At 44.0% G+C, this 24,009-nt stretch overlaps 1 pseudogene across 1 annotated transcript in view; it reads right to left on the bottom strand.

Annotated features, from left to right (window-relative positions):
- Positions 1 to 743: 743 nt before the first annotated feature.
- Positions 744 to 24,009, bottom strand: part of LOC307096742 (aspartate aminotransferase, mitochondrial-like) — a 62,483-nt pseudogene continuing 39,217 nt past the window's right edge. The window contains exon 5 of the transcript in view: positions 744 to 1,954. The product of the transcript in view is annotated as an aspartate aminotransferase, mitochondrial-like (transcript). The remainder of the gene's footprint in view (positions 1,955 to 24,009) is intronic.

Genomic DNA, 24,009 nt, shown 5'->3' with positions numbered 1-24,009 from the left:
CTGGAAAGGTGCCGCTTGGAGAATCAAGAGGAGTGCCACTACGAACAGGAAATTTGGAGTGCCTGGAACCGACTACCAGACACTTTTAGCACCCTGAAAAATGTAGCAATGGCTTTACTCACAATTTTTCCCTCTACATACTTTTGTGAGGCCTTATTCTCAGCGTTAGATAATATCAAAACCAACAAAAGAAACAGATACACAGATGAAGTTAGTAGCGCTTGCCTGGGCCTGAAGTGTACAAAATCCCAACCTTCAATTGAAGATTTAGCCAATGAAATTCAGCAACAAAAAAGTCACTAATAGGAAGGTTAGTTAAAGAATTCCCCCTCCCTCTCACTTATCTTAGTTCACAGCACCCCACACAAGCTAAATAATATCAAGACCAACAAAAGAAACTGACTGACGGATGAACAAAGAAGTCACTAAGCAGGTAAGTTAAATATTTAGTTTTTGGTTTATTAAATACAATTATATATAACAATTATACATTTATGTTATTTAAACTATAAATATCGCGAAATAATGTTTTTTCCTCAAAGTGACACACTACCCGAGTTATGCTCAGTTTTTTGGCGAAGTTTGACACACCAAGCTCAAAAGGTTGCCCATCACTGGTTTACATACTGTGGTTGAGAGAAATGATCCGCCCACCACCATGCACCCTCCCTCTTCCTCCGTGTGCATCTCACAGCAGCAGAGGTCGGCAGGGAGGTTGTCTCTGCGTCCTCTCATCAGGGAAATTACTTGGTGACCTGGTGAACGGCATGGGCAAGGTAGCCCACGTTGCCGGAGGTGACCACCCCTGCCACGGAGATGCGTAGACCGAGAACGCCTTGGTCAGCCGCTGCACCTGCTCGGGCTTCAGTCCCGTGAAACAGAACATGCCAATCTGGTCGGTGATGTGGGAGGAGCCCTCCTTCTGGAGGTTGGAGACCAGCTGGGTCCGCCTGCTAATGATGCGGTCGGCCAGGCCTTTCACTTCCTGCAACCATTGCTTTCGCAGATGGGGCTTTTTCAGAAGGTGGAGGCGATCCAGCCCATTGACAGGAGGGTTGCAACACAGGGGGTGAATCAAGATCTTCAACTGTGACTCCATCTTTTTGGCCTCATCGGCTTCTTTGCAGACCACAGTGAAGGCTCCCACACGCTCACCGCATAAGCCCCTGTTCTTGGCGTAGGACTGGCCGAGGCGAACAGGAATGCTCTGTTCGATGAAGAGGCGCACAGCCCAGCCATCCTTGTTTCCATCGCCGCTGGCAAAGCCTTGGTAGGCCATGTCAAAGAACGCAAAGAGATGGTTTTTCTTCACCACGGAGGCTCTCTCCTTCCACTGCTCGGGGCGAGGGTCCACCCCGTGGGGGTGTGGGCACAGGCGTGCAGGAGGAGCACGCTGTGCGGTGGCATTTTGGAAATGTCCTCCGTGGCGCCCGCGAAGTCAAAGCTGCACGTCTTGGGGTCCTAGTAGCGATAGCCCTGCAGCTGCAGGCCTGCATCCCTGAAGATGGGCGTGTGATTCCCCCAGGTCGGTTTGGGCAGAAAGACATCTCGGCTGAACTTGAAAAATCTTTGCAGGAAACTGGCTCCGATCCTTAAGGCCCCGGCTCCAGAAATGGTCTGCAGGGTGACATACCGGCTTCGCCGTTCTCGCCCAGGGCCAGCTCCGCAGACGCCTTGCAAAGCTCGGGCAGCCCCCCGATGGGCAGGACTTCCTTGTCCGGGATTTTTGCAGCAATCTGGGCCTCTGCCTTCCGGATACTAGGGAGCACGTCAGGCTTTCCATTATCCTCCCCGAAGGCGCCAGCTCCCAGATTCACCTTTTTGCTGTTGGTGTCTCTTTTAAAGGCTTCGGTGACTCCCAGGATGGGATCTGGGGGACCCATCTCCATATGGGCCCACCAGGAGCTGGCTCTGGCAGAAGCCACGCCCGCGAGGCCTGGGTGGAAGGCTGCGGCTGGAGTGCAGCAGGGCCACGGTGGGCACCGGGCAGTGGCAGCTGCAGGTGGGAGCGAGGGCGGCCTGTTTTTTTTTTGTTTGTTTTGTTTTGTTTTGTTTTGTTTTTTAAGGCAGAATCTATTAGGTTCTTGTGAAGATTAAAGGAGACTCTTGGTAAAGCCTTTGGCACACTGACTGGCGCGCAGAGCTCCGTAGCTGTTGCGCTGAGGAGGACAGTGACAGGCCTGCACCCAGAGCATGCAGGACCTCATGGCCCGCGGGAAGATGCTTTCCAGAGCGAGGTCTTGAAAACTGACTTTCTTGTAGTTGGTTGAGGAAAGAGGAGGGATGCGAAGGAGAAGGCCTGGTGAAGGTGGCTGAGGAGGCTGGGGGAATTCAGCTGGGGGTGAAAAGGCTTCGGAGCTACACAAGAGCTGTGTGTAAATACTGTGCTTGGGCATTTGACAACAACAAAAGAAAGTAGACGTACTTTACTGCTGCCTGGAAAATATCCAAGCCCAAGTGGAAATGACAAAATGGCATTCCTCTCAATATTTGAATGAACTTGTGAGTAATAAGGATTTCCTTAATTTTTTTTTTTTTTTAAGGATGATATGGCTCGTCCCTGTGCACCACTGCCTGTCAACGCACACCGCCTTCTTTATGGGTGGTCTGTCTCACATCCTTGTTCCCCTTTACCTTTGTCAAGAGAAACCTGAGTATTTTCAGGAATCGGTGGGCATAAACTTTAAGGGAGGCCGCGCTTCCCCCAGCCCCAGGGCTATAACTCAGGATTGCTTGGAGCCAACATGGTAAGCACTGCCTTGGTCACTGATGAGGTTAGGGGTGGACAGCCGCACAGTTCTTGCCAATGAGATGAGAGAGCAAGGCCTTAGGAAATGTTTTCCTGATCTCTTCAAGAGGTAAATGAGGAAAGTGGGGGCTCTCCCTTCCCCTCTTCCAGCTGGGAAACACCACTGTGTGAAGGTGGGGTGCCTGGAGATGTGGCTTCATCTTTAAAATAGTCTGGTACGAACAAGGGAATGTGAGCGACAAAGGGGGAAATGAGGTTGCTGTATTCAGGTAGATGATGGGGACTTGGAACAGCCAAACCCAAGGACGGATGAATTAAGGGAACAAATAACAAGAACCAATTAGAGTGAGACAGACCCAAGATAAAAGTAAGATAAAAGCAAGATAGAAGTCAAGCAGTAATGCTGACCAAAGAATAATCCCAAACTCCCCTATATGCTCATTTTGATGCATCCAGATATTAAAAACCCACCTGGAAAGCTGATGAATGTTCTACTGAAACCCTCCCCCAACTTTCTCCCTGAAGAAGAGAGATAAACACCCTCAAGGCAAAGGATACCAGCGCTGGCTCGTCCTGGAGCATGCCCATGCCTGTTCTCGTGCATGAACATTTTCCTTCCTCCTAAACTCTAAGGGTCCCCATGAGGCTTGCAACCACAGGAACAACTGGCAGTGGCAGCTCCTCCGGGGCTCACCCCCTGAAGCCGTCTCCAAGGCCCCCCTTCTCTGACTTCCCAGTGAGGTAACAGCAGCCCTGCCCTGGCTCACTTCTTTCCTGTAACGTTTCCAGGGAGCCAAAGCAGGGCACCCCCTCGGCTCTCTGCTGTTGCATCTCCTACCCTAAGTCCTTCCTTTGTCTCACTGTCAAAGCATCCTCTCAAAATCACCTGGACTCTTTGTATGAAGTCTTCCCTGCAGGAAGTCAAAAACCCACACACTACCGTCCGGCCTGAGGCAGACCTACCACGGCCAGTCCCTGTCCAGTGATGCTTCTGTAGTTTGAAAATGTTTGTTGCCTCTGTTTTTCTGGTGCCCTAAGGGTGTATTTGATCTGCCTTTGGATAATTCCGTTTTAACTGAGCACCTACTATGCAAAGCTCTGTGCTTCATGCTGGATGATGCAATAGGGTGACATGGCAATGAATGAGTGGGGAGCTTCTTAGTTAGGTCACCAGAAAAGGACTTTCTGAGGAGGGACCTTTTAAATTAAGGCCCAAATAATAAGGAGAAGCAAGCTGTGCAAAGATGAGTGAAAGGAGCAATCCTATGTAACTGCAGAACCAGCTCAAAATGGCTCTATCCTGCTTCTAGCAAGATACCGAGTTACTTCTCTGATAAATCAGACCACAGGTGCAAGACATGCAGCTGAAACATGAGCAGAGGAGAGAACTTGACCTCTGGCTGCACCTGGAACCAAAGTCTTGCCACCCGCCACCCTCCAACCCCCATCCTCCATAGAACCAAAGGACCAGAACATGAACTCTGGAACCCTTTCGAAGCGAACGGTCCATTGTCCAAGAAGATGGCGCTGAAGCACCTTACCGTATCTTATAAATGTCCAAATTCCAAAGCTGCCAATCAAAACCTGCCTGGCCAGCACTTTCACATACCAGCCTGTTCCCCCTAACCCCTTAAAATAACTCCAAACTTTGGGTGGGGGAGACAGATTTTAGCAGGATCTCCTGTCTCCTCACTGGCGACCCACAAATATAATAAAAAGGCTCTTTCTTTACCCTGAAAGCCAGGGTCATAGTTTCAGCTTCTGTGAGTACTAGGCAGCAGGCCCTTGCTCAGCAACACCAGGAAGAGGAAGCCAAAAAGAATCAGGATCCTGGACATCAAGTAGTTTCCCCAGCTAGTCAGGGAGACTGACAAAAGCCAGCCAGTTGTAACACAATGGGTTCCTGCTGTACCAGCCTGAGAGCAGTGTCCTGAGAACCCAGAGGAAGGGGTAATTAATCAGAACGAAGAATTGTGCAAGGGCTGTGTCGAGCACGGTCTATAAAAATGTAGAGTAGCACTGTGAAGATTTTAGTCCTGCCTTCAGATTCCTGGACTCCACTCCACACTCGTCAGGATCTCTGCGTGGGCTGCCTGGAAATCTATGCATTTAACAAGCACTCTACTGATGGGAAGACATTTTGGAATCCTCCAGTCTAGAGAAGAGGCCTTGGAATTGGAAAGATGCCCCAGACACATGGCTTAAGTCTCACTTTCCTCCTCTGTCAAATAGGGTAATAGTACAGTCATTCTCAGTGAGTAACCCAGGATTGAATGAGATAGTATTTGTCAAGTCTCATCTATTATGGCTATTGTAAGAAGAGTACAACTTTGATCATAACTGAGTAAAGAACTGACCGTGTGTCCCAGAGTCACTTAACATACCTCAGGGGAAATGACAGTGGCAAGGTCACAGCGGTTGGGCCGAGAGAGGGGGACTGGGAAAGCATCAGTCAGGCTGGACAGAGGCCAGTTTCCACGGGGGAGAAAGAACGGTGAACAGCTGCGAAGTTGTCAAAAGTTTGTAGGAAACAGCTGGCTTTGCCTCTTCATTGTTTTTCTTTTCTGTTTTTGCATTTCCTTCTTTCACACGGGAATTGTTTCATTGTCATTGCCTCCCTGAGACCCAAGGCTAATCCTTGGCTAAATAGAAAGTCATCTTGTTTAAAGAAGAAAACTCCATATCATATTGAATGTCAAGTGTAATTGAAAAATACAAATTTTTTTAAATAATTAAAAAGAAGAGAATCCAGGTATGAACAATGATATAACACAGCCACTTTATAATGGAGCTGGAGCTGCCATGCCGGAGAAACTGGAATGTTTAACACAAAGTAAAATAACCTGTGGACTAGGCCTAAGCAACCTATTTCTCAAGAACTGTTGGCAAAGCCAACAGAAAAACAGTTATTATGACTACTAGACTGATGGCCACTGGACTGAAAATGTAAAACATTGTTTAGAACTAACATCACTATGTTATGTTACCTGCAGCAATAGGACCGTCTTCCTTCCCATGATGTAACCGTTCCCATTCCCATAAATACCCACTGCCTTTGCCTCCTCATTGGAACATGATTTGGGTTTCTGCCTAAATTACTGATTTCTGAATAGTTATTCTTTGATCTCAAATAAATGCTTGTTTGCCTGTCACGTTGAAAGGCCCTTTTATTTTTAGGTTAGCACAGAGAAGTTAGTTTGGCAGAGGGAGGTCAGAGCTGGGAAATAATGAGTTGACTTACACCATTTCAACAGCACATGCAGCCTGAAAATTGCTGCCAGCAATTGGCAAGCTCACCCCCTTCCAACTGAGTTAACAAACCTTGAGAAGTTAGGGACGCAGTGGTATCAACACCCGCACCTCTCCCTGCCTTGCAGTGGTATCAACACCCGCACCTCTCCCTGCCTTTAACTGCAGTGATGTATCGCACAATGTCAAGGATGGATGGTCCCAGAAGATTATACTGAAGCTTAAAAATTCCCATCACCAAGTGACATGGTAGCCACTTTCATCAAGTCACAGGGCAACACACTTGTGGGGATGTGGGTATCAACAAATCTACTGTGCTGCCAGTCTGGCCTCGGGGGGAGGGTAGGGAAGAGTGGGGGTAAAGGGGGAGATCAACCAAAGGACTTGTGTGCAGGCATATGAGCCTAACCAGCGGTTAAGGACAACAGGGGGGTGGGGGCATGTGTGGGGAGGGGTGTGGGATGGGAATGGGGGGACGAGGACAAATATGTGATACCTTAATCAATAAAGAAATTTAAAAAAAAATAAAAAAAAATAAAGTAAACATATAACACATACAATGATGTATAGAACATAACATTTTATAATGATAATAAATGACTGTTACTGTGTTATGTATTTACTATACTTTACATTTTATTATTATTTTAGAGTGTACTCTTCCTACTTATGAAGAAAAGGTTTGCTGTGAAACTGTATTCTGTTACTCAGCCAGCAGCCTCATACAGCTGGAGCTCCCCATGTCTCCACCTTGCATCATTTTCCCTTATGTTTGACTTAATCTTCCGTGATTTTGTATGGTAATATGCTGTACAGGTTTGTGGTCTAGGAGCAACAGGCCATACCATACAGCCAACGTGTGTAATAGGCTACTCCTTTGGGGAGGTGATTTATTTTAAGCTCCACCTTCCTTCTATAGTTCTGGTAGTAACAGATTAGTTTCTCAATATGGACGTGAAAAGGGGAATGGGTTCCTGGGGTCATGGCCCACTCAGATGAGCATCATTCACCAGGCAGACAAGACTGGCTGGGAGTGGAGTGAGAGAAGAGAGGACAAGAACAGCACAGGTGTATCATTAAAGAAAATGGTGAGCCCACGGGTGTGTCCCATGAGAATGGAGGAAGACTCAGTGAAGGGAGATGCAAGCAGACTATTGATTTCCCAGAATATTTCAAACCATGAATAGCAAGTAAAGAATTTGGAGGTTCTTGACAACGTGGTACCTTTAAAGCAGGCGTCCTCAAACTACGGGCCCGTGGGCCACATGCGGGTGCTTTTGCCGTTTTGTTTTTTTACTTCAAAATAAGATATGTGCAGTGTGCATAGGAATTTGTTCATAGTTTTTTTTTTAAACTATAGTCTGGCCCTCCAACGGTCTGAGGGACAGTGAACTGGCCCCCTGTTTAAAAAGTTTGAGGACCCCTGCTTTAAAGGGTTTGCGTAAATGAAATGGCTCACTCTAATCTATATCTTCTCTAATAAAATGGTAATATGCAAATTAACCATCACTCCGCTACATAAGCCACACCCACCAGCCAATCAGGGCGAGTATGCAAATTAACCCAAACCAAGATGGCTACAGCCACAGAGAGCAAGGTTTCCCAGGTAACAGAACAAGCCAAGCTTTCCATAGCCGTTGAAGGCCTAAGCCTCCACTCAAGCTACAAAGTTTCAATTATAGAAGGTAAACAAATTCAAACAAATGGCGGCAGAATGGAGCTTGAGAGAGCAGGCCAGGGTTGCCGGCGGTAACAGGGGAAGCAAAGCTTTCCACACACCCTGGCCGGGCCCACCTGCTTAAGGCTACAAAGTTTCAATTGTAGAAGGTGAATTAACTGCCACAGAAATGGCTGCCACTCCAGAGGGAACAGCAGGCTTGGCTCCGCTCCAGGCTACAAAGTTTCAATTGTAGAAGGAAAATAAATTCCAGATACCAGGGCCTCTGCTTGGGTTGCCAGGGGGCATGGCCGGCCTGCAAACCACCATAGGCCCCTCGCTCAGGCCGCCCCACGCCCCAAGGGAACCCCACCCTGATCCGGGACACACTTCAGGGCAAACCAGCTGGCCCCCACCCGTGCACCAGGCCTCTATCTTATCTAATAAAAGAGTAATATGCAGATTGATCATCACTGCAACACACAGTATAGCTGCCCCCATGTGGTCAAAGATCCTGCCCCCATGTGGACACAAGATGGCCACTACAAGATGGCCAGCAGGAGAGGGCAGTTGGGAGGCACCCGGCCTGCAAGGGAGGGCAGTTGAGATGGACCAGGCCTGCAAGGGAGGGCAGTTGGAGGTGATCAACCCTGCAGGAGAGGGCAGTTAGGGGTGACCAGGCTGGCAGAGGAGGGAAGTTGGGGGCAAACAGGCTGGCAGGGAAGCAGTTAAGCATCAACCAGGCTGGCAGCGGAGTGGTTAGGGGGTGATCAGGCTGGCAGGAAGAAGCGGTTAGGGGCAATCAGGAAGGCAGGCAGGCAAGCAGTTGGGAGCCAGCAGTCCTGGATTGTGAGAGGGATGTCCGACTGCCTGGTGGGATCGGGCCTAAACGGGCAGTCGGACATCCCTCTAGGAGTCCCAGATTGGAGAGGGTACAGGCTGGGCTGAGGGACAACCCCCCCGCCGTGCACGAATTTCGTGCACCGGGCTTCTAGTTTTTAAATAACTTCATGAATCAGCTTTTACCCTTGCTCACCAGGGGACAGTTACAGACAGTCCTCGGGTTATGTCAGATTCAGTGCATGTCGTTTCGTGGTTACGTCGCCATCTCCCATTTATTTATAAAAAAAAATGTTCCGTCATTTCGACGTATATACATATGTGCTTTATGTTTCTTATTATTTATTTACCACAAGTAAAGGTCAGGAATTGTTATCTTTCTTTTTAAATTTTTTTTTTTTACTGTTTCACTTCATTACTGCTGTGTATGTGCTCCATGTGAGTGACGTAGGTGCTTATGTAGGTGGGTTCTGACTTGCGGCGATAATCACATTACGTCTCGCGTAGGAACGGATCTCTGACGTAACCCGAGGACCTACTGTACAGGAATAAGACAGATATCAGCTTTCACCACTCTTATTCAACACTAGAGGCTTGATGCACAAAAATTCATGCAGGAGTAGGCCTTCCTTCCCCTGGCTGCTGGCACCAGCTTTCCTTCGGCTCCCAGGACCTGGGCTTCCCTCCTCCGGCCACCTGCAGGCACCCGGGACCCCAGCTGCTTCCTTCCAGCCCCGGCTTTGTCAGGAAGGACAACGTCCAGAAAGACGTCCAGAAGACATCTGGCCTAATTAGCATATTACCCTTTTATTATTATAGACTAGAAGCCTGGTGCATGAAATTCGTGCACGGAGGGGGGTTGTCCCTCAGCCCAGCCTGTACCCTCTCCAATCTGGGACCCCTCGAGGGATGTCTGACTGCCCGTTTAGTCCCTCTCACAATCCAGGACTGCTGGCTCCCAACTGCTTGCCTGCCTGCCTTCCTGATTGCACCTAACCACTTCTGCCTGCCAGCCTGATCACCCCCTAACCACTCTGCTGCCAGCCTGGTTGATGCTTAACTGCTCCCCTGCCAGCCTGTTTTCCCCTAACTTCCCTCCTCTGCCGGCCTGGTCATCCCTAACTGTCCTCTCCTGCAGGGTTGATCACCTCCAACTGCCCTCCCTTGCTGGCCTGCTGCCTCCCAACTGCCCTCTCCTGCTGGCCATCTTGTGGTGGCCATCTTGTGTCCACATGGGGGCAGGATCTTTGACCACATGGGGGCAGACATATTGTGTGCTGGAGTGATGGTCAATCTGCATATTACTCTTTTATTAGATAGGATAGAGGCCTGGTGCAGGAGTGGGGGCCAGCTGGTTTGCCCTGAAGGGTGTCCCAGATCAGGGTGGGGGTTCCCTTGGGGCGTGGGGCGGCCTGAGTGAGGGGCCTGTGGTGGTTTGCAGGCCAGCCACGCCCCCTGGCAACCCAAGCAGAGGCCCTGGTATCTGGAATTTATTTTCCTTCTACAATTGAAACTTTGTAGCCTGGAGCAGAGCCAATCCTGCTGCTCCCTCCACGGCCGGCAGCCATCTCTGTGGCAGTTAATTCACCTTCTATAATTGAAACTTTGTAGCCTTAAGTGGAGGCTGGGCCTAGACAGGGTGTGCGGAAAGCTTTGCTTCCCCTGTTGCCGCCAGCAACCCTGGCTTGCTCTCTCAAGCTCCGTTCTGCTGCCATTTCTGTTTGAATTTGTTTACCTTCTATAATTGAAACTTTGTAGCTTGAGTGGAGGCTTAGGCCTGCAACAGCTCGCAGAAAGCTTGGCTTGCTCTGTTACCTGGGAAACCTTGCTCTGTGTGGCTGTAGCCATCTTGGGTTAATTTGCATACTTGCTCTGATTGGCTTGTGGGCGTGGCTTGTGGGTGTGTCGATGGTACGGTCAATTTGCATATTACCTTTTTATTAGGTAGGATAGTACTGGAAGTCCTAATCATAGCAATCAGACAAGAAGAAGAAATAAAAGGCATCCAAATTGGAAAGGAGGAAGTAAAACTCTCATTATTCACAACTGACATGATATTGTACATAGAAAATCCTAAAGACTCCATCAAAAAACCACTAGATTTAATAAAGAAATTAGGCAATGTAGCAGGATACAAAATTAACCCCTAGAAATTAATGGCATTTTCATGCACCAATAATGAATTCTCAGAAAGAGAAACTAAACAAACAATCCCATTTACCATTGCAACAAAAAATTTAAGATATTTAGGAATAAACTTAACCAAGGAGGTAAAATACATGTACTTGGAAAACTATAGAATATTGAAAAAAGAGTAGAGGAAGATATAAATAAGTGGAAGTAAATACTGTGTTTGTGGATTGGTAGAATTAACATAATTAAAATGTCCATATTATCTAAAGCAATTTACAGATTCATTGCAATCCTATTAAAATACCAAAGGCATATTTCATAGACTTAGAACAAATACTTCAAAAATTTATATGGAACCAAAAAAGACCCCAAATAGCTTCACTAATGTTGAGAAAGAAGAACAAAGCTTGAGGGATCACAATATCAGATATCAAGTTATAGTACAAAGACACTGTAATCAAAACAGCCTGGTACTGGCATAGGGATAGGCATATAGATCAATGGAACAGAACAGAGAACCGAGAAATTGACCCAAGGCATTACACTCAATTAATATTTGACAAAGGAGGCAAGAACATACAGTGGAGTCAAGACAGTCTCTTCAATAAGTGGTGTTGGGAAAACTGGACAGATACATGTAAAAAAATAAAACTACACCACAAACTTATACCATACACAAGAATAAACTCAAATTGGATAAAAGCCTTAAATGTTAGACGTGAAACTATAAAAATTTTAGAAGAAAACCATAGGCAGCAAAATCTCAAACATCTCTTGTAGCAATATGTTTACAGATATATCTCCTAAGGCAAAGGAAACTAAGGAGAAAATGAAAAAATAGGACTACATAAAAATAAAAGCTTCTGCACAGCAAAAGAAACCATCAACAAAATGAAAAAGGAGCTACTGTATGGCAGAACACATGTGGTAATGATACATCAGATAAAAAGTTAATATTCAAAATTTATCAGGAACTCATACAACTTTACAAAAGGAAGACAAACAATCCAATTGAAAAATGGGCAAAGGACCTAAACAGACACTTCTCCACAGGGGACATACAGATGGCCAAGAGACATATAAAAAAGTGCTCAAAGTCACTGATCATCAGAGAGATGCAAATTAAAACAATGAGGTATCACCTCACACCTGTCAGAATGGCTACCATCAACAAATCAACAAATGACAAGTGCTGGCTAGGATGTGGAGAAAAGGGAACCCTAGTACACTGCTGGTGGAAATTCAGACTGGAGCAGCCACTGTGGAAAACACTATGGAGCTTCCTTAAAAAAATTAAAAATGGAACTACCATTTGACCCAGTGATCCCATTTCTAGGAATATATCCTAAAAGACCAAAAATACCAATCAGAAAGAATGTATGCACCCCTATGTTCATAGCAGCACAATTTACAATAGCTAAGATCTGGAAACAGCCCAAGTGCCCATCAGTAGTTGAGTGGATAAAAAAGTTGTGGTACATTTATACTGTGGCATACTATGCAGCAGTAAAAAAGAAGGGTCTCTTATTTTTTGAGACAGCATGGAGGGACCTGGAGAGAATAAGCTAAATGAAATAAGCCAGTCAGAGAAAGACAAGTATTACTCATATGTGGAATCTAATGAACAAAATAAACTGATGAACAAAATAGATCCAGAGACATAGAAGCATGGAGCACACTGGAATCTCAGAGGGAAATTGGGGTAAGATGGGCAGGTGGGAAGAGATCAACCAAAGAACTTGTATTCATATATGCATAACCCATGGAAAAAGACAATATGGTGGTAAATGCTTAGGGTGGAGGTGGTGGGGGCAGGCCAGAAGAGGTCAATGGGAGCAAAGGTGGGCATATGTAATACTTTCAACAACAAAGATTTTTTTAAAAAATCATTGCTAATTTGTATGCCAAGTAGTTTGCCACCTTTGTTTTCTTCTAGGAGTTTCTGGTTTCAGGTCATACATTCAAGTCTTTAATCCACTTTGAGTTAATTTTTGTGTATGGTGTTATATAGTGGTCCAGTTTCATTATTTTGCATTTTCCTGTCCAATTTTCCCAAAGCAGGGAAAAATTAGTTTTCCAGTGTCACTGGATATATGATGTGATTTAAGATCAATTGGGAAGGCTACATCCCCACTGGCCTTCTGTACATGTCAGTCCATTATTAACAATGCATGCCTTCAGGTCAGGTCTTCTCAATCTCATCCCTATTGACATTTTGGGCTGGATAATTCTTTGTTGTGGAGGACTGTTTACATTGTAGGATGTTTAACAACATATTGCCCTCTACTCACTAGGTGCCAGTAGATGTCAATTGTAGCAAACAAAACTATCTTTAGTCAATGGTAAATAGAATCATACCTGGTTGAGAATTACTGCTTTAAATCCAGACCTCCTCCCTTACACACACATACACACACACTTCACTTCATTTTATTCTTTTTTCTCATCCTCTTTCTCTTCTCCCTTCTCCTTTCCTCAGTAAATGCCATCATATTTTCCTCTTTATACTCAGCAACCATTCTCAGGAAAAACAAGAATACTATTCTCTCAGAAAATGTAAAACATGAAGCCATTATTAGTCACTAGTGACTAAGAGTAACCAACTCATTTTGAAAAAGAGTGAAGAAGTTCCCAGTATGTGAAAATTTCAGTGTCAAAACTGGGGAAACCCTGGTCAAACCAGGGTGAGTTGGTCACCTCAACTTAGTGGGTAACCTTTTTAACCTCTGACACTTATGGTCCAGACTGTGGATAAAGTCTTATTCATAGAAGCACAGACCAAATATCTATTAGTAATAAAAATGGAATTACATTCTAATTTTTGTGCTTTAAAAAAGTGTTAAAGTTGATTAGTTGATTCTTTAACCATCCTAACAACCTTTTTACATATTTTTCCTTTTTCCTCAATTATCTTATACCCACACTACTTCAGTTCCTTATTTCCCTAATTTTACAAAATTCTCCTTTCTCTTTATTTTGAAAATAACCTCTTTTCTTTCTCCTCCCACCTCTCAGATTCTATCTTTATTTCCACCTTTCAACATAAATTCTGAGAACTGACTTGGCATTAACAGAAAGGACACTTTCTGGGTGAGTGGATGTGTATTGCAGAAGAGAAACTAAACTGTCTGGGTCACCATTCACTTCAGTGTGGGAAGAAAAATCCCCGACTATTTGCATGTAATATCAGTTTATTTGCATAAGCTCCTTCCTAATAAGAATAATTAAAAATGGAAGCAGGGGAATGAGAAAAATCATAGCAGCTGAGTTTTGATGGGATGTAAAGATGGAGAAGAGAAGATTTATCCACAGAGGGTTCTGCTCAGAGCAGCTGTGGGGAGGACATGAGGCTGCCAGTGCTCAGTATTAGTTCTTGAGTATTTCTTAGCAAAGGGCAGAAGTCAAGGGTAAGGTTAGCAAAGGGGAATACATTTGCTATTTCACAGCACTGGATCAAGCCAATGTTACCTTCTCTTGGTTACACCCTTATCTTTAGTTACTTTCTCCTATCATTGAGTCCCTTAAAGCTTAGTTACCATTTGGTCAACTCTTGCTTTTCCTTCAAATGTTTTGAAGTCACTACACTGCCCACCACAAAATCATTTCTTTAGAAAAAGTGTCCTAAAATATAGGGCATAAGTTCTGAAAGGAAAATGTTAAACTATGAGGTCCTTGATGTAATAATAAATGCCCATGAAATGAAAAGAAGATGAAAACACTTCTCATGTATGCACTTTAGAAAAAGAGACAGAAGGAGTTCTAGACTCTTACTCTGTGAACTTAAGTGGTTTGTTGCATTTCCTGCACACAAAATGTTCCCTCGTGATTCATATTTTGAATGCATAAATTCAGAATCATTAAAATCACTTCTTTCACTTGGGGCAAAGGATCAAAGCATCTGAAAGACAAGGAAGGAACTGATTACAAACAAGGGCATCTATATCTATTTATGGGATTCTGAATACTGCAGAATGCCTGAAGTCATTTTCATGTTTCAGGTTCATAGTGACTCAGCTCTTCCTTTTTCATAAATATCATTGTTAAGGAAACTTGCCCTGCCTTTCCCAGAGGCAGATGATGCTTCTCATTTGATTAAATCTAATAAAATAAGTAAGAATGTATTTGTTGATGAACTCCTGAGTAGATTGAGTACTAGTATGTGTTTTATCATAACATTTATTATAAAAATTATTCTATCAACTCCTTAGCCATAATTTTCCTCTACAATCCTATATTGAAATGTTCTAGAAATACCCCTTTGATAAGGACTGCCTAATTTTGGTGACAGAGATAAAGTTTGGGGTCAGGTAGGTTGGGAACATTTCTAGTAGCACCACTCCCTGCGTAGTCAGGAAAACAGAAACTCAAAGTGTAACCCTGGGAAATTGTAACCCACTTCACCATTCTGACATTGTTTCTGTAAATGCTGACTCTGGCTAGTCTGCAGCTTGTACATAAACAATATGTTTGTATAAGAATCCTAGGAACTAGCTTCAGAAGATACAGACTCTGACTGTCAGTCATCCCAGTTCCAGTCCTGGAGATTTGCTAACCTTCAACCTAGAATCAAGATGACAAAGAACCAGGATGTCAAAGACCAGGATGTCACACACTAGACCATCACTTGGCTAGACTCAAGGTCCTTATGGGAATGGACTGTGCTGGCCTGCATGTAGAGAACTTTTCAATCCCTCCCCTTGACTTCTTTGTTCTGCTTTGCCTCTCCCTCCTTATACAATCCTCTGCCAGCACTGAGATGTTGAGATGGGCTCTGTGACAAGAGTCTCCATCTCCTTAGGTAACCAGCACTTGAATAAAATCTCTTCCCTTTTTCACATACATCTGTCTCACGAGTTTGGTTTTTGTGGCAGCAGATGGCAGAACTTGGGTGCCAGTTACAAAAGCCACTGTGGGTCTGGAGACACCCTCAGACAAATGCTGGCTTTGACTCTTGGTTACCTCTTGGGTTTCCACTTTGCCAGATGTTAACTTTTATTAATAGCTTAGTTTCCTTGCCATCTTAAAGAAACATTAAATTATATCTTATCTTTTTTTTAAATAAAGCTTAAATTGTTTTTATTGATTGGGACATTTAAGAAAACAAGTGTTCTGTTATGCCAGATGCCCTATAGTTGCTCTTAGAAAATAAAAGTTTGGTTTGTTCTAATAATAATTTACTTTCATTTCCTACAAGTGTGATATAGAAACTACAAACTCTTATCCAAGTAGCTGCTCCTTTCCTCATTCCCTCAGTCTGCTTCCAACTTGTAAACTTATAATAGCTTTTTTTCTCTTTATTTTCTTTATTTCTTCTTGAATTTCAGCAGTTGTTTTGAAATCATCCATTGTCAAGCATAAGGGGGAGAGAGGGAGCTATTTTCTCTAGATTATTGTCAAATAGAAAAATTCAAAATGAACAGACTTTTTTTGCCATTTGTACTTTCATATAGTCACTTGTACTTTCATATTGTTGGTTGTCAGGAAAACTAAAATTTTTAAATTATATTAATAAAAATATAAAATACTCAAGAGTCAGCTATACTTTGATACAGTCAGTTGGGAAAATGTAAATTTTTAATTTATATTAACAATAAAAACAAAGTACTTATGAATAAATCTTAAAAAGATATACAAGATATTTGTATAGGAAATTATAAATAGTTATTAGAAAAGAACAAAGAACATTTAAATAATGGAAACATGTTTATGGATAGGAAGAGTCAGTATAAAAAATATGTCAATTCTTCCAAATGTATCTATAGATTTAATAAAAATTCAATAAAAAATGTCAACAGAGAGTTTTTTTCCCCTAGTGTACTTGATAAACTCATCAAAATGTACAGAGTTGAACAAAAGGTCAAGAATAGCCAAGACTCTCCTGAAGAAGAAAAAGTTGTGTCTGGGGACACTTCTCCCATCAGTTACCAAGCTACATCGAATACCATAGTATTGAAATGGTGCAAACAGACAAATGTATACTGGAACAGGCTACTATGCCCCCAAATAGACCCACCAGTATATGGATTTATTGCAGCGGGGAAAGAATGAAATATCAATAAATTGTTCTGTGACATTTGGGTGTCTGTATAACTTATCTACTGCTAGGTGACAACCTTTTCTTGCTCCTATTTTGTGCTTAAAATAACAACTATTTGTTGATTTTACAATTCATAGGTCAATAATTTGGGCTGGTATCAATTGGGTGCTTTTCTTAAGTGGCTTATTTAGCTCTTTCACGTGTCTTTGAGCAGCTAAAAAAATCAGACTGATCTGCTTCTGTGTTGGTTGGCTGTTGGTTGGAGTGACAATTCTGACTGGGCCACAAACCTCTCATCATGTAGCAGTTAGCCCACATATGTTCACTTGATGATGATTGACATGTTCACAGAAAGCAAAAGTGGTCCAGGCCTGGAACTGGCACATCACTTCTGCTGCATACTAATGGTGAAATAAGTCCCAAGATCAGTCTAAATTCAGGGGTGGAGAAACAGAGATCTCTTTACGGAAGAAACTATAAAGCATTATAGCCATTTTTGCAATCTACTACAGCCTATCCGTTGGACAAAATAATTACCATTCCTTCCACATGTATGACACCCAAAAATCTCATCTAATTATAATATCAGACTAGTGAGGGATCTTGTGATCTAAATCAGACCAGTTGAGTCTCCTTAAATGGGCTCTTCTTGTTCTAGAGACCTATGAACTAAAAAACACTAATGATCTTCCCTCAACATACCCACAATATACAATGATGAGGCAGAGTCAGGATCAGTACAGTGGACACTGCCATGAGAAAGTGGAAGAAAGTGAGACACAGCAGACACCGGCCTATAACAATTCTGACATCATTTGGCTAGTTATTGCCATGTCTCCCCATCTGGGGGCAGGGACTGTTTCTTGATTAGGTCTAGTCTAATCTCTCTGTTCCAAGGCTCTTAGTTCCAAGGATCTACCTTCTGAGCTCTTAGCTCTATCTTCTGAAGTTGTTCCTTTTCCATAAGGAAAGACCTATATTTAGAGCTAACAAGCTTTCTCTGATTTCTTCCTACCAGTAAGAAGTGAGGGTTCCAGAGGCTATTTTTTAATTTGAGCAATCTCAGTTTCTTCAACCCAAGTGAGTGGTGATTTCAGAACTCTCTTAAAACTTTGCAGTTTTCTTAGGAGTCTGACTTGAATCTATTTTGTTTAAGAAAAGCCAGAAGGAAGAAAAAAAAAAAAGAAAAGACAACACAAGCTACACCCACAATTATTTTAAGAGAGAATTTTGTGGGCTTGTCAGGCTGGTGTGGAATAGTACCCTTAAAATTCTTAGCACCCTCCTTTTTTTTAGTTGAGAGGGTCTACTAGATATCATTGTAATTATTTCAAATGCCTTAATAAAATTTTAATAGCTACACCTTGATTTTGGCCTCTTTCACTTGGAGGATTTTTCCCAGCTACAGGATTAGGGGTGTAAAGCAGTTTTACTGTCTGTATATTCCCTCTAAATTCTTTCTTTGACTCTTTTTTTTTCCTTCCTGGCAGTAAAACACTTCCAACATTTTGCGAGGAAATGACCTTGTAAGGTCCATAAATTCATTAGAAGGATATATATATATATATATATATATATATATATATATATATATATATCACTGGAGGGGGCGGGGGTCCCTCAGCCCAGCCTGCTCCCTCTCACAGTCCAGGAGCCCTCAGGGGCAGGAGGTGACCCAGCAATCAGGGGAAGGCGACACCCCCATCACACCTCTGCTGCTGCCACTGCCAGTAGCACAAGCCTCGGGCAGCCCTGGTTACCTGAGCCTCGGGCAGCCCTGGGCGGCTGGGCGGCCTCCATCCAAGGCTTGCCTGCACCTTGGGCCGGCCCTGGGCAGCTGGGCAGCTGCCATCTGAAGCTTGCTTGCACCTTAGGCTGGCCCTGGGTGGCTAGGCAGCCGACATCCAAGGCTTGCCTGTGCCTCGGGCTGGCCCTGGGCAGCTGGGGCCTGAGAGGACTGGGGGACTCTGGGGACATGCCCGGTCATGCCAAGGACCTGCCGTCCTGGCGGCACTGAGGGGACTGGGTACTGCCATCTTGTGGCTGTGGGTGCCGCCATCTTTGAGGGCGTGGCAGTCAATTAACATATTCCCTCCTTATTGGCTGTGGATGTCGCCATCTTTGTGAGGGTGTGATGGTCAATTAGCATATTCCCTCTTTATTAGATAGGATATATATATATATATATAGTTCAAGTTACTTCAGGCAACCATTTTGCCAAATGTTTTTACTACATCATACATGTTTCCACTTTCCTGGCCTGCTTCAGAAATTTTCTCACCTTTTTTCCAGCTACCACTAATAGTTTGCTCACCCTTTTTCTGTTTTTTGTTTGTTTGTTTTGCTACTGGGTTCTTAATGCTTTCTCAGTCCCTGCCCCACTCTGAGAGCCAAGATCACATGTTTTAGGGTTCTGTTACTATAGCACTGCACTTCTAGGTACTAATTTCTACATCAGTTAGTTTTTACCATGTAACCAAGCACTCCAAAACTTAGTTGCTTAAAACACAAATCATTGATTGAACAGCTCTTGAAGCTGAAGGTTGGCATTCTGACTGAACTCAGCTGCAAAATTCTACTGTTGGTCTCAGGTGGTCTTACTTATGCTCCCCTGGCCAGCCGGCAGCCAGCGGCCTTGCTCACGTATCGGGCAGTTATTTGGCTTCCAGGTGAGTTCTGGTCACATAGCACCATTGGCAGGCTAACTCAGCTCATTTACAGGGCAGTGCTGCCAAGTTCTGAAGAGCAGCAAGGGGGCAAGTCCCAAAGGACAACCACTTCTCAAGTCTCTGTTTATGCAATCATTTCTACTATCCCTTTTCCACATGGTCAAGTCCAGATTCAAGGAGTAGAATAGACTTTACTTCTCTCTGATAGTAACTGCAAAGTCTAATTGTAAAGGACATGCCTATAGGCACAATACAATTTGTAGACACTTTTGCAATCTATCAGTAAAATAAAAATAATATATATAAAATAGTAGTCTTTATTTTATTTTGGATATTAACCATACATGATAATGCACATAAATTGATAATTCAATAATATTCTTTTTTTAATCCTTACCCGAGGATATGCTTTTATTGATTTTTGGAGAGGGGGTAGGGAGAGAGAGAGAAACATTGATGTGAGAGAAACATCAATCGGTTGCCTTCCTCCCGAACCCCGACCAGGAATCAAACCTGCAACCTAGGTATGTGCCCTGATCTAGGTATGTGCCCAGGTATTGAAACCGAAACCTTTTAGTGTACAGGATGATGCTACAAACAACTGAGCCACCCAGCCAGGCCTCAATAATATCCTTGATAATTTATAACGTGTCTGACAAGAGCTTGTACTAGGAATAGCAAGGTCACCTGCAGTTTACTTATTGTGGTTTTTTTTGTGTACATGCATGATTAGCATTTTCAACTAGTTGCCAGAATATGTGTTTTACTTATCAAAACTTCCTTCTTGGTTAGTCACAAAAGGGAATTTATGAATTCCCTTCTCCCTCCCAGAGGCCTTTATCAGGATGGGCCACAAAGCCAAATCTGTCAAATTGTCAAACACCTTAGCCTGGCCCAACAGACTGAGGCGGACTTTCTGGCTCACTGACCTTAGAGCCGCCCTGGTAACTAGGCCAGAGGGCAAAGCAGCATGACCGGGAGGCGGTGTGGGTGTCCCCTGCTCTCCAAGGGACTCGTTTCAATTCTGCCAGATTGTCAGCACTTTTCGATGAGTGTCTAGCCTCACAAGGAAAGCTGCCAGCATCATTTCCTCTTTGGCTTTGCCGAATGAGTCCAGAGGAAACCTGATTATGTCACCTTTCTCTGGAACCACCCAAAGCACAGGCAAGAATAGCATGGGCGGAGGGGAAGCGAGAGCTGGGGACTAGATATGGAAAGAAGGTGGTATTTGGGAAAGCTCTTGAAGGGGGGGTAGGAAAATAAGATAGACTAGGCCAAAGTGCCTGAAACTGGAAGGAGAGTTTGTTGTAATCAAGAGCCCAAGTCCCCTGGAGGAGAGAAGAAGGAGAGTGTGTCCTCAGAGAAGGTAAACTATGGTGATACAATGCACTTGGCTTTGGCACAGTCTCTGCTAGTCCTATTGGCTGGCCAGAAACATTTGCCCTGCCCTGCTTTCCTGTTTGCTCTAGAACTTATTCTTCACAGCAGAATTGACAATTACAGCTCCGTCCATGTTTCTCTTCCCTTGAGATATATATATATATATATATATATATATATATATATATATATATATATATATATATATACTAGAAGCCCGGTGCATGAAATTCATGCACGGCGGGGGGTTGTCCCTCAGCCCAGCCTGTACCCTCTCCAATCTGGGACTCCTGGAGGATGTCCGACTGCCCGTTTAGGCCCGATCCTGAATCGGGCCTAAACGGGCAGTCGGACATCCCTCTCACAATCCAGGACTGCTGGCTCCCAACTGCTTGCCTGCCTGCCTTCCTGATTGCCCCTAACCACTTCTGCCTGCCAGCCTGATCACCCCTTAACCACTCTGCTGCCAGCCTGGTTGATGCTTAACTGCTCCCCTGCCAGCCTGTTTGCCCCCAACTTCCCTCCTCTGCCAGCCTGGTCACCCCTAACTGCCCTCTCCTGCAGGGTTGATCACCTCCAACTGCCCTCCCTTGCAAGCCTGGTCCCTCTCAACTGCCCTCCCTTGCAGGCCTGGTCCCTCACAACTGCCCTCCCTTGCAGGCTGGGTGCCTCCCAACTGCCCTCTCCTGCTGGCCATCTTGTGGTGGCCATCTTGTGTCCACATGGGGGCAGGATCTTTGGCCACATGGGGGCAGCTATATTGTGTGTTGCAGTGATGATCAATCTGTATATTACTCTTTTATTAGATAGGATAGAGGCCTGGTACAGGGGTGGGGGCCAGCTGGTTTGCCCTGAAGGGTGTCACAGATAAGGGTGGGGGTTGCCTTGGGGTGTGGGGCGGCCTGAGCGAGGGGCCTGTGGTGGTTTGCAGGCCAGCCACACCCCCTGGCAACCCAAGGGGAGGCCCTGGTATCTGGAATTTATTTTCCTTCTACAATCGAAACTTTGTAGCCTGGAGCGGAGCCAAGCCTGGGGCTCCGGCAGCCATTTCTGTGGCAGTTAATTCACCTTCTACAATTGAAACTTTGTAGCCTTAAGTGGGTGGGCCCTGCCAGGGTGTGCGGAAAGCTTTGCTTCTCCTGTTGCCACCGGCAACCCTGGCCTGCTCTCTCAAGCTCCATTCTGCCGCCATTTGTTTGAATTTGTTTACCTTCTATAATTGAAACTTTGTAGCTTGAGTGGAGGCTTAGGCCTGCAATGGCTATGGAAAGCTTGGCTTGCTCTGTTACCTGGGAAACCTTGCTCTCTGTGGCTGTAGCCATCTTGGATTGGGGTTAATTTGCATACTCGCCCTGATTGGCTGGTGGGTGTGGCTTGGCTGGTGGGCGTGGCTTATATAGCGGAGTGATGGTTAATTTGCATATTACCATTTTATTAGAGAGGATATATATATATTCCTTCCTTCCTTCCTTCCTTCCTTCCTCCCTCCCCCCTCCCTCCCTCCCTTCTTTTTCTTCCTTCCTTCCTTCCTTTCTTTCTTTCTTTCTTTCTTTCTTTCTTTCTTTCTTTCTTTCTTTCTTTCTTTCTTTCTTTCTTTCTTCTTTTTCTTTCCTCCTGTTACAGAAAAGAAAGAGCCAAACACTGGACATTGAGAATTGCAGTGGAGAAAGATTGGGTGTTTTATTATGAATGACACCATCCAGGAGAATGGGAAGCTAATGCTCAGAAGCCCAAACTCCCTGATCCAGGGTTTGGGGCAGGTTATTAAGGTGAATGGGGAACAGGTATGCAGAAGTGCTGGTGGGGTAAGTTTTAATTGGAGGACCTTGGAGCTTGGTCATTTATGGTCAGGGGTGTCAGCGCAGGATCTTCCTGGACAGTGGATTTTTTGCTTCTGAAAGGGTTCCAGTGTTTTAGTTCTGGTTTTGCCCCTGTCCTTTGATTCTGATCTGTGTGAGCTCAAAACTTTGGTTCTGGTTGCAGTTGGAGATCAAAGTTCTCTCCTCTGAGCATGCTTCAGCTGCATGACTTGCGGTTTTGGTCTGTTGTCTCCAAAAAGCAACTAAGTATCTCGTTAAACAGAATAAGACTATTTTGAGCTGGTTCTGTGGTTACACTTCTCCCTCTTATTTTTCCTCTTTTATTTGTGTATTACATTTAACTGCTGGCACCTATAACTAGCATATGATCGTCCTAATATCCTCAAAGCAAAAAGACTGATTGTCATTTGTTTGAGGATATGAAACAGCCTATTGTAGAAAATTATATATACATATATATAATCCCAGAAGTTTCTATTGGCTATGGAATTTATTTTGCTATATAAATCAGGAGCTTTTAATTATTGGGGCTATGAGAAACTGAAGTTATTCTAACCTTACTGAGGAATGTTGAAGACTGTGACTTATTGTATGTGCTAGATACACGGTCAAGGGCAACGGTAGGAAGTACTGATAAAGAATTATGAAGAACAAAGTGTCAGAGTAATGGAACCACCCACACCAAGAATTATGATCAAGAATGATGAAAAATAGGATGTCAGAGAAAGCTTAGTGTCACTACTGATGCAAATTGAGTAACTGCTGAAGTTTTAGTAAAAAGAAAGATGATGAATTGTTGCTTCAATTCCATATAATAAAACTGAATGTCCATTTTAGCTTTGCAGTCATTTGCTGGCTATCTGCATGAATTCGAGGTTTTGCATTGTTTTGGTTGGTTGATTTTGCTCAATAATAAACTTGGCTCATTTACATTCATAAATGGGCTCATTCATTTGTGTTTAACACCCCCCCCCCCTCAACAATGTTGAGTAAATATCATTATGTTTGCTGGTTTGGGAATCAGGTGGGCCTGGGCTCAAACATCCTCCTCTGCAATTTACCAGCAGGAATACTGGGTAAGTTTTAACTTCTCTGAGTTTTAGTTTCCTCATTTGTAAAATCAGAATGACAATAGCTACCTTGAAGCATTGTTTTAAGGTTTACAGACACTTGTGCAAAGCTTCTGGTTATAGTGCAATTCTCAGCAGGTAGTCCACAAATGAAAGGAATGCTGCTTATTACAAGTTAAGTAAATTATGATGTGTTTTGGGGTATTTTTTTTGCATGGAATATTGTCACCATTTAAAATAAAATTTCCAAAATCTATTACTGTGAAACAAATGCTCATGGTAAAATATTAAGTATAAAGGCAGGTTACAGAAGTGGCTATGCTGCATGATTTAAACAATGCAGACAAAACCTTTGTAAGAAAGAAACGTTTGGAAGGGCATAGACCAACATGCAGAAGGGTGTGT

The sequence above is a fragment of the Cnephaeus nilssonii genome (assembly GCF_951640355.1).
Source record: "Cnephaeus nilssonii genome assembly, chromosome: 3".
Taxonomy (NCBI): domain Eukaryota; kingdom Metazoa; phylum Chordata; class Mammalia; order Chiroptera; family Vespertilionidae; genus Cnephaeus; species Cnephaeus nilssonii.
Note: the sequence above shows the minus strand (reverse complement) of the source record. Positions and strands in the feature narration are given on the sequence as shown.